The sequence below is a fragment of the Hemiscyllium ocellatum genome, chromosome 3, assembly GCF_020745735.1.
Source record: "Hemiscyllium ocellatum isolate sHemOce1 chromosome 3, sHemOce1.pat.X.cur, whole genome shotgun sequence".
Classification (NCBI taxonomy): Eukaryota; Metazoa; Chordata; class Chondrichthyes; order Orectolobiformes; family Hemiscylliidae; genus Hemiscyllium; species Hemiscyllium ocellatum.
The window spans coordinates 118192968-118205035 of NC_083403.1; the positions used below are offsets into that span (position 1 = coordinate 118192968).

The window sequence follows — 12068 nt, forward strand, 5'->3', positions numbered from 1 at the left end:
TGACATCCCTGCCTCACTAAGTCCTTGGATGTAGGCTTATTCCTTTTCCTGTAGCTTGTCCTTGGGCATTTTCACATCATGTCTGGTTCCACTGACTCTACTGTGGATACTAGTGGTGTGCACTACACAGTAGCCCATCTCTTGCATTTAGAGCATCTCAATTTTCATGTTCTTCAGGCAGAAACTTCATTGAGTCTGTGACATCTGCCATGCGCATCTCATCCCCAGAGGCTCCTTCAATGCTAGGTAAAGTGGGGGACAGGTTCTGACAGCTTTGCTGGATGTTCCAAGGAGCCAGGTATGTTTTGCTTTGGCCATGTTTGCAACATTGCAGCTTTCATGTGGTCCATGTGCTTATTCAGGACTTCTTTCTCCAACCAAAACTTTGTATGTCACAGGACCTGACCTTGCATCGACCATGCCAGGCCATTCCATGGTTTGACATTAAACATTGTTCCCTGAAGTAAACTGCCTCTCTCACTTAGAGGATTCATGTATCTGGCTTTGACGTTCCTGCTGCTGTTTTACACTCCCCTTCAGTCTAGGATGATCAGGTTTAACCTGGTGTAGAATCCTCTCCACATTAGCAACTCTGCTGGAGCTGCCCTTGTAGTTGTGTGAGAGGTAGTCCAATACTCAAAAAAGGAACCAGGACAGTTGGGTATGGAGTGAAGCTATTGGCTGTTTCTTTAAGCCTGCCTTCAAAGTTTGGACTGCTCTTTCTGCCATAACATTGGACAATGGATAGTATGGGTCTGTAATTATGTGCCAAATGCCATTTGATATTAGGAAATACTCAAATTCCCTGATAAATGATGGCCCATTGTCTGTAACCAACACCTCTGGGAGACTGGGTACTGCAAAAGATGCTCACAACCTTTCAATTGTCATCCCCATGTTTGTCAAATTAACTCTATGCATGTCCAATGATTTTGAATAGGGGTCCACAATGACCAAAAACATGGATCTCATGAAAAGATAGGTATAGTCGATGTGGAACCGATTCCAGAGTTTAGCTGGCTGTTCCCAAGCTTGTGGGAGAGCTGCTGGAGTTAATATTTCTCCTTGTTGGCAATCTGGGCACTGCCCCACGAATGTGATTATGCTGGCATCCAATCCGGCCAGCAGACATAACTTCTTGTCAACAATTTCATTTTGGAAAGCCCTGGATGAAGCTAGCAGAGTTCAGCCATATATCTGGCAGCAACATATGCTCAGGCCAATCACTCTTGCTCCCCATAATACTATAGTCTTCTACGGTGATCTGGTCTCACCAGATCTGGAAAGACTTAAATTCTGGTTGTCATGGCCCTTTTGTTTCTCCCATCACCACCAGCTGTTTTAGTTTTCCCAGGATGGGCTATTTTTGCGTACACAGTTTGATATTGTCAATGGTAACCGGAAGCGTGTTCAGAAAGTTTAAAACCAGAACAGACTCATCTAGCAGCGGCACCTTAAGTGGTGTACCATTGATGGTGTATCTGCCAGTGGGAGACAGCTCATGGCATCCACATTTGCCACTTGGCCTCCCAGATAGTTTTCAAACTTGTAATTGTACGTACTCAGAATAAGAGCCCACTGCTGAATTTTACAAGGTTTTTCTCTCATCACCACTGAAATAACTCCATAAAGGCCAGTATACCATCACCAAGTCATCCTTTATTTATATGTCTATGGTACATGACACTGACCCAGCTGGCTCAGAGCTGCATCGAACAGTAAACAGAACCCCTGACACTCCTCATTAAAACTGTCCCAAGGCTCCCTTAACAGCCACAATCAAGGAATTCATATTCTATGATGTCTACCTGACTGACCTGACTCCAATCGTCACAACAGCAACTGGTGGAATTTAAATGCAATTAATAAAATCTCTAATTGAAAGGTGGTCTCAATAATGGTGACCATCATAATTAGTATTTATAATTGGAATACCCATTTGATACATTAATGTCCTTTAAGGAATGAAATCTGTCATCCTTACTTGGTCTGGCCTAAATGCGACTCGAGATCCACAACATAGTTAATGCTCAACTGCCCTCTAAAATGGCCTTGCAAGCCATTCAGTTCAGGGGCAGTTAGAGATGATGATCACACCCTGTGAAAAAATTTTAAAAATTTGATTTGAGTTATGCTTTCAGCATTGCTAATTTTTACCTCCATAACATCATCTATGTCCAGCCTAAAGTCAGCACCTGCTGAAATCCTTACTCATAAATTTGTTAACTCTAAAGTTGCAAGTTCTAAAGGATTTCCTTCAACTTACACAAATTCTTCATCTCCCACCCTGAAGTCATTCAAAACTCTGTTCCCATGTTCTAAATTAGACTAGTTCCATTCCATTATACTTGCTCATCTACACTGGTGCCTGTTAGGCAAAAACATTGTTTTAAAATTCTCATCTCATTTTCAAGTGCATCCAAAGTCTCATCCATTTGCAGCTCTGGAATTTCCTCTAATCACACAACAAATATTTGCGCTGCTCTAATTCTCACCTCTTAAGAACCTGATTTATGGAATTCCATTACTGAATGGTTACACTTCTCTTTCATCCTACAAGACGCTTCCTAAAAACTTAGATCTCTGACCAAGCGTTGGGCATCTCCCTTAATTTTATCATGTTGCTACATGTCAATTTACAATACTTCGTGTGAAATGCCTTAGGATGTGTTATGACATTAAAGGCGATAAATACAATTTGTGGCTAGTGATGTTGAAAAATAATAATGACATGAAATATTTGTTCCATTATATGGAAGATAGTTTTATTTTATGCGAATCAAACCTAATATGAATACTTCCCATTATCAAACAACATAGTTAATCTTTTTAATAAAGATTTCTACAGTTTTATTTTTCTCCAGAATTCAGTGTTATATTGTCAGTTTGGTTAAAACCAGCTTATCATGCACTTGATCTCAAATAAATAGCTTTTGACCTCTCCAGATGCAAAGGAAAGTTATTTTTGACTCTCAAAAAAGTGAGTGGGAGAAAAGGTGCTTGAAAAGTGCAAAGTATCAAGTATCTAAAATTACATTCCTGATGTAACCTCAAGTGCTACTGCTGTAACATGCAGATTTTGAAACATATAAAAAGTTTTGATATATGACTGAATTCATCATGATGGGCAATTAACAAAGAGGAGAATCAGCTATGAAGCCTGTGTAACAACACAAATAAATTTGGTTCTTGTAAACATCTTGGCAGAAATTCTCAGCCAGAGGTACCAAGTAGATAATCTATCTCAGCCACCTCCAGTGATCCCCAGCATCACAGATACCAGTCTTCAGGCAATTTGATATCAAGAAACTGTCGGAGGCACAGAATTCTGCAAAGTTTATGGGCCTTGAAAACATTCTGGCAATAGGACTGAAGACTTGTGCTCCAGAACTTGCCCCTACTCTAGCCAAGCTCTTCCAGTACAGTTACAATACTTGCGTCTACAGACAATGTGGAAAATTAAGTCCTATACGCAAAAAGCAGAACAAATCCAATCCATCCAAAGACCACATTATCAGTCTACTCTCATTCAACAGTAAAGTGTTGAAAGGTATCATCAACAGTGCTATAAAGCAGCACCTGCTCAGCAATAACCTACTCAGTGACACCCAGTTGGGATTCCAGCAGGGCCACTCAGATCCAGACCTCATTCCAGCCTTGGTTAAAACATGGACAAAAGAACTTAATTCCAGAGGTGAGGTGACAATGACATCAAGGCCACATTTGACCAAGTACAGCATCAAGAAGGTCTAGCAAAACTGGAATTAGTGGGAGTTAGGGAAAAAAGTTTTTCCTGGCTAGTGTCATACCTGGCACATAGGAAGGTGGTTGTATTTTTGGAGATCAACCATCTCTGCTCGAGCTCCTCAGGGTATTGGCCTAGGCACAACCATTCTCATTGCTTCACCAATGACATCTCCTCCCATGATGGGGTCAGAAGTGGGGATGTTCATCAATTAATTCCCAGTGTTCAGCACCATTCTTGACTCCTCAGATACTAAAGCAGTCCATTTTCAAATGCAACAGGATCTGGGCAGGATCCAAGCTTAGGCTGTCAAATGGCAAGTAACATTTACACCATGCAAATATCAAACAATGACCATCTCTAATAAGAGATAATCTAACCAACGCACCTTGACATTCAATGGTGTTACAATCACTGAATCCACCACTTTCAAAATCCTGGGGATTACCATTGAGTACAAACTCAACTGAACTCACCATAAACATACTGTGGCTACAAGAGCTGGTCAGAGGCTAGGAATACTGTAGCAAGTAACTCAGTTCCCAATTCTCCAAAGTTTGTCATAGAGTCATAGAGATGTACAGCATGGAAACAGACCCTTCGGTCCAACCTGTCCATCCCGACCAGATATCCCAACCCAATCTAGTCCCACATGCCAGCAACCGGCCCATATCTTTCCAAACCCTTCCTATTCATATACCCATCCAAATGCCTTTAAATGTTGCAATTGTACCAGCCTCCACCACTTCCTCTGGCAGCTCATTCCATACACACACCACCCTCTGTGTGAAAACGTTGCCCCTTAGGTCTCTTTTATATGTTTCCCCTCTCACTCTAAACTCTAGTTCTGGACTCCCCCAACCCAGGGAAAAGAGTTTGTCTATGTATCCAATGAATGCCCCTCATAATTTTGTAAACGTCTATAAGGTCACCCCTCAGCCTCCAACGCTCCAGGGCAAACAGCGCCAGCCTGTTCAGCCTCTCCTTGTAGCTCAAATCCTCCAACCCTGGCAACATCCTTGTAAATCTTTTCTGAACCCTTTCAAGTTTCACAACATCTTTCCGATAGGAAGGAGACCAGAATTGCATGCAACATTCTAACAGTGGCTTAACCAATGACCTGTACAGCCGCAACATGACCTCCCAACTCCTGTACTCAATACTCTGACCAATAAAGGAAAGCATACCAAACGCCTTCTTCACTATCCTATCTACCTGTGACTCCACTTTCAAGGAGCTATGAACCTGCACTCCAAGGTCTCTTTGTTCAGCAACACTCCCTAGGACCTTACCATTAAGGTGTCTAAGTCCTGATTTGATTAGCTTTTCCAAAATGCAGCACCTCACATTTATCTGAATTAAATTCCATCTGCCACTTCTCAGCCCATTGGCCCATTTGATCAAGATCCTTTGTAATCTGAGGTAACCTTCTTCGCTGTCCGCCACACCTCCAATTTTGGGGTCATCTGCAAACTTACTAACCATACCTCTTATGCTTGCATCCAAATCATTTATATAAATGACAAAAAGTAGTGGACCCAGCACTAATCTTTGTTGTCACAGGCCACCAGTCTGAAAAACAACCCTCCACTACCACCCTCTGCCAAGGTACATTGGAGTGTAATGGAATACTCCCCACCTGCCTGAATGAGTACAGCTCCAACAACAGTCAAGAAGCTTGACACCATCCAGGACAAAGCACCCTCTTGATTGGTACCATGTCCACAAGCATCCACTCCCTCCATCACTGATATTCAGTAACAGCAGTGTGTACTATCTATAAGATGCACCTTATAAAGTCACTAGAGGTTCTTTAACAGCAATTCCAAATCCATGACCACTTCTATTTAGATCAATGACACAGACACATGGGAATACCAGCACCTCCAAGTTCCCCTCCAAGTCACTCACCATTCTGAGTTGGAAATATGTCACTGTTCCTTCACCGTCACTTGGTCAAAATCCTGGAATTGCCTCCCCTAGGGCATTGTTAGTCTATCTACAGCATATAAACTGCAGTGGTTCTTTAAAATGGCTCACCTTCTCAACAGTAACTAGCAACAGGCAATAACTGCTGGTCAGCCAGTGGTGCCCATGTCCCTTGAGCAACCACATGAAAAAATTACCATCATCCTCCTCTGCCTGGCCAGACTCACTCTCACTTTGAACAACTTCTCCTTTAAGTTGTTTCACCTTTTCCAAATCAAAGATGTAGCCGTGAGAACCCAATCAGACCCCAGTTATGCCTGTATCCTTGTGGGGTTCATGGAACATTCCTTGTTTCAATGGTACTTAAGTCCCACCTTACAACTCTTTCTCTAGTTCATCAAGGACATTTTATTGGTGTTGCTTCCCTCTCTCATCCAGAATTGAACCAACGCTGAACCTGCTCTTAACTTCACCTGGTCCACCTCCAACTCGTCCCTTTCCTTTTTTGACATCGCTGTTTCCATTTCTGAGGATAGACTGGCCACTGATATCTGTTACAAATCCACCAACTCTCACAACTACCTGGACTATACAAACACCATTTCCTCTGAAGACACCATTCCATACTCCCAGGTTCTCCATCTCCGGACGGCACGGTGGCACAGTGGTTAGCACTGCTGCCTCACAGCGCCAGAGACCTGGGTCAATTCCCGCCTCGGGCAACTGTCTGTGTGGAGTTTGCACATTCTCCCCATGTTTGCGTGGGTTTGCTCTGGTTTCCTCCCACAGTCCAAATATGTTCAGGTTAGGCGAAATGGCTGTGCTAAAATTGCCCATAGTGTTAAGTGCGAGGGTAAATGTAGGGGAATGGGTCTAGGTGGGTTGCTCTTCAGAGGGTTGGTGTGGACTTGTTGGGCCAAAGGGCCTGTTTCCGCACTGTAAGTAATCTAATCTATTCACCTTCCACAGGGAGTGCCTCAGAAATAGCTAATCTTTTCCCCAACCAAGGATTCCCACCACTGTGTCCAACCCATTTCTGGTACTCCTCCTTCTTCCCTCGCACCATATCAATAGGGTCATGTGGTCCTTGATTTCCACCCCAACATTAATCATATCTAAAGGACTATAAGCCACCATTTTAGCCTCCTCAGAGGATGCTACTATAGACACATATTCCCCTCCCTTCTCTTACTAGCCTTCTACGGACTGTTCCCTCCGGGGCACTCTGATCCATTCTTCCTCTACTCCTAACAGTTTGCCACACCCTCACAGCACCTTCACACGAAATTGCAGAGGTTGTGACACTTGCCCATTTACCTCTTCCCTCTTTGTTATACAATGTCCCAGATTCACCTTCCTGGTGAAGCAGCAATTTACTTACACTTCACTAATCTACTGTATTCACTGCTCACAACATGGTCTCCTCTACACTGGGGAGATGTAAGACAGATTGGACAACCGTCTTGCAGTACATCTATGTTCTCTCTGCAGAACCGACCCCAAACTTCTAGTTACCTCCAACTTCAAAACACCGTGTTCCCTTTGTTAACATTTCTCTAGTGCTTTCTGCAGTATTCCAGTGAAGCGGAGCACAAACTGAAGAATAGCATTTCATTTTCCACTTGGCAAACCTGTAACCTTCAGGGCTCAATATCGTGTTCAATAATTTTAAGACCTGAACATCTTTTTCCATGTCCTTCTTTTCCCTAACACCTACACACCAGGTCTTAGAACATAGAATACAGCGCAGAACAGGCCCTTCGGCCCTCGATGTTGTACCGACCTGTGAACTATTCTCAGCTCATCCCCCTACACTATCCCAAAATCATCCATGTGCTTATCTAAGGATTGTTTAAATCTCCCTAATGTGGCTGAGTTGACTACATTAGCAGGTAGTGCATTCCATGCTCTTACCACTCTCTGTGTAAAGAACCTGCTTCTGACACCTGTCTTAAATCTATCACCCCTCAATTTGTAGTTATGCCCCCTCGTACACGCCGAACTAATCATTCTAGGAAAAAGACTCTCACTGCCTGTCCTATCTAATCCTCTGATCATCTTGTATGTCTCTATCAAATCCCCTCTTAGCCTTCTTCTTACCAATGAGAACAGGTTCAAGTCTCTCAGCCTTTCTTCATAAGACCTTCCCTCCAGACCAGGCAACATTCTGGTAAATCTCCGCTGCACCTTTTCCAATGCTTCCATATCCTTCCCGAAATATAAGGACCAGAACTGTACACAACATTCCAAGTATGGCCGCACCAGCATTTTGTATAGCTGCAGCATGATATTGCGGCTCCGGAACTCAATTCCTCTATGAATGAAACCTAACACACCGTAAGCCTTCTTAACAGCAATATCTACCTGGGTGGCAACTTTTAGGGATCTAGGTATATGGACTCCAACATCCCTCTGCACATCCAAACTACCAAGAATCTTTCCATTGACCCAGTACTCTGCCTTCCTATTATTCTTCCCAAAGTGCATCACCTCACATTTAGCTGCATTGAACTCCATTTGCCACCTCTCAGCCCAATTCTGCAGTTTATCTAAGTCCCCCTGCAACCTGTAACACTCTTCCACACTGTCCACTACTCCACCGACTTTAGTGTCATCTGAAAATTTACTAATCCATCCACCTATGCCTGCATCTAAGACATTTATAAAAATGATAAACAGCAGTGGTCCCAAAACAGATCCTTGTGGCACACTACTAGTAACCGGACTCCAGGCTGAATATTTTCCATCAATGACCACTCGTTGCCTTCTTTCAGAAAGACAGTTTCTAATCCAAACTGCTAACTCACCCTCAATTACATACCTCTGCATTTTCTCCAACAGCCTACCATTTGGAACCTTATCAAAGTCTTTAATGAAGTCCATGTATACCACGTCATCTGCCCTACCCTCATCTACATGCTTGGTCACCTTCTCACCTGAGAGGAAATCTTAACAGGAAATTTGCAGCATGTTTTCCAACTCTTAAATTGGACTCTTGAAAGGATTTTGTCAAGAAGATATGTAAGGGGGAGTTGGATGGCATCTGTCCTAGCTGGCAGCATCCCAACTGCCTTTTCCAAAGGCAAAAAAAAATATTGGTTATTTTTAATTGTACACCAAAGTGAGAAAAAGATAATGTTTTACCAAGGAAACTGTGGAAGGAGTTGTCGCAATTTTAAAACAAGTTTCCGAAGTTCGTTGAATTGCATTTAATCTGATGCTTTGTTCAAGCAGTGGGAGATGGTACTAGACATTCATTGGCACCATGGGTGAGAGTTCAGGGTAGCTTTGCCCAGAAACAGGCTGTTGACTGATTTTTCAATCAGGACAATTGTGTGGGTTAGGACTCATTGACCCAAAAACACTTTGATGGGCCCCTTAGCATGTGGACAGCATGTATATGAACAATACAGTGGCAGAAAGCCTCCATGCTTGCAGAAAGAAAATCTCTCCTTGTAGACAATTAACAAAGAATTGGAACACAGCCATCTTTTCTCATTCACCAAATTACCTAAGCTGTTGTCTCCAACCAGTGACTGAGAAACTGATCATTTTGTGTACTAGCTTCCTTTTGTGTGTAATAAAGAACAGAAAGAACTTGAAAGCAAGGTCAGAGATCACTGGTGACTCAGAAAAAACTGAAGACACCCCATTCAATCATACACACTGGAGCTATTGAATGCTGTCGCCGTAATATTATTTTTCTCTATGCATAATGCTTTTCTTGTCAGTATCTGTCTACATTTGTGTAGGTTTTAAGAAGTAGAATTATAAGTTATAAATGCATATTTTGCTTCTATTTATAATAAATAGCAGTTTCTTGTTAAATGCCATAAGCCTGGTCAGTATATTCTATTAACTAGAGTTCATCAGACTAGAAAATTGAGGACTTTGAGGAACCTGATTAAATCTTTAACTCTTATAACAACCCTGGGAATATTGAGTGTCAGCACACTTTCCCAAGTGAGCTTTGATGCAAACATGATCTGATAAAAGTTCAAACCTCCTGATACCCATATACCAGACATGTGACATACGTGCTATTAAATGTCATTATTTCCATAGTCCAAAATGCTCTCGCTGTTTACTAAGATGCATTATTTCTTCCAGTAAAAGTTTATTTTAAAAATGGCCGAAGTGTCCCTCAATAACATTTTAAGAAAATCCAAGTTCAGATATATCCCCAGTTTTTCAAATGAGTCATTTTCCACAATCTCTAAAATAAGATCCTTCAAAATAATAGCAATAATAATGGAAGCACCTTCATATCAACAATATTCACCTTTATTTCCTTCAGTAGTCTAGACTACATACTAATTGGATTGGCTGATTGTTCTAATACTTTTTATTCATTCATGGAATGTGTACATTGCTGCTGGGCCATCATTTAATGGTCATCCCTAATTACCCCTGAACCAATTGGCTTGCAAGGTCATTTCAGGGGACAGTTAAGAATCAACCACATTGCATGAGTCAGAACAACAACTGGCAAATATGATTAGGTTCCCTACAGTGTGGAAACAGGCCCTCTGACCCAACCAGTCCACACCAACCCTCCAAAGAGTAACCCACCCAGACCCACCTCCCTCTAACTAATGCACGTCGCACTATGGGCAATTTAGCATGGCCAATTTACTTGACCTGCACATCTTTGGAGGGTGGGGGAAACCGGAGCACCCAGAGGAAACCCATGCAGACACAGGAGAATGTGCAAACTCCACATAGACACTCGCCCAAGGCTGGAATCAAACCTGGGATCCTGGTGCTCTGAGGCAGCAGTACTAACCACTGAGTCACCATGCCGTATCCTGAGTGCATAAATAATTACACTGACAGCCACACTATGAGTATCAGTCCAGCTTGCAGTGTGGTGTACTTTTGTGCCACATATTTTAATACCCTTTAATTAATAATTAATTACTTTTATACTGAATTGTTCCTTATACATTTCTATCAATTTCAAACTTATTAGGAGTAGATCATTTCTGGCTGTAAGTTTATTCACTAAGCTGGCAGGTTTGTTTTCAGATGTTTTATCACCATGTTAAGTAACATCATCAGCGAGCCTCTGGTGAAGTGCTGGCAAATGGGGTCCAAGTCAATTGATGGAGTTCTGGTTTAAATGCCAGGCCTTTAGGAATTCCCATGCATGTCTCCGTTTAGCCTGTCCTAGGAGGGATGTATTGTCGCAGTTGAAGTGGTGTCTTTCTTTGTCTGTATGTAAGGATACTAGTGATAGTGGGTCATGTCTTTCGGTGGCTAGTTGGCATCCGCGTATCCTGTGGCTAGTTTTCTGCCTGTCTGCCCGATGTAGTGTTTGTTATTGTCCTTGCATGGTATTTTGTAAATGGCATTTGTTTTGCTGGCTGTTGGTATAGGGCCCTTTAGGTTCATCAGTAGCTGCTTCAGTGTGGACTACCATGGTGCCAAAGGGTCAGAGATGTCTGGTACCAACACACTTGAAAAGATGTTTGGATTGGAAGGAGTTATGAGGAGGCAGAAAGAAGGATATTTGGGGCACAGAAAATTAATGTTGAGTAGCGGCAAGTGCAAACTCATAAATGAAGCAACCTTGGTGACAATTCATGTTTGCATCAGTATTGTTCTTCTTAAATGGCTTGCATCACTTCTTCCCACATGTTTATAAAAGGTAAAACCTGCACATTCTATTCTTAATTAGCCACTCTGATGATTCGCTCACTGTAAATCAAATTAATATAGCATTTATACAGACACATCAAATGTCTCCAGGTACTCAACTGGACAGATGTTGATCCACTTTCAAACATTTTCGGATTAAATTATGGTATTTCAAATGTGAATTGTTATGAAGGTGTAGGTGTGTACTGTACCTTTTAGAGAGAGAGGAAGCTAGGAAGGACTGACGGAAAACACAGAGTGTGCTGAACAATTTAAAAAAACAACATTTGGTTGAAACAAATAGCTGGAGTTGCATTACCATGGAAAAAAAACAAATTTGGCTAATCAGTTTAAATTATGAATTTTACTGTTTGGCCTGACATCAAACCAATGAAATTATCTAATGTTTTGGGGTAGAAAACCAGACATTTTGAACAGTTATGGGGAGAACAACAAAGAGCAGCCAAACAAGCACCAACATAAGGCTAGCCGATAGCTCACCGAAAGGCACCTGCCCATAAAAATTTGTGCAGCAGAATACCAAAGTCGACCGAAAGAAATCTACAGAACAAGTTCGATATCAGAAGACGACAACTTGGTTTGAAAGTGATTTGTTGTAAATTTACGAGGGAATTTATTGGACCAGTATTGTAGAGTGGGAGGTAGAAGATAGACTTGAGAAAGGAGTTATAAATAGCTGTTGTTTTAATGTTCTCAGCTACATGTAAAGAACAAAATTGCTAATTTTTACTTT

At 41.9% G+C, this 12068-nt stretch overlaps 1 long non-coding RNA gene across 1 annotated transcript in view; it reads right to left on the minus strand.

Moving 5' to 3' along the window:
* LOC132807473 (uncharacterized) overlaps nucleotides 1-12068 on the minus strand; it is a 280961-nt gene that overhangs the window by 235699 nt on the left and 33194 nt on the right. The window lies entirely within an intron of this gene.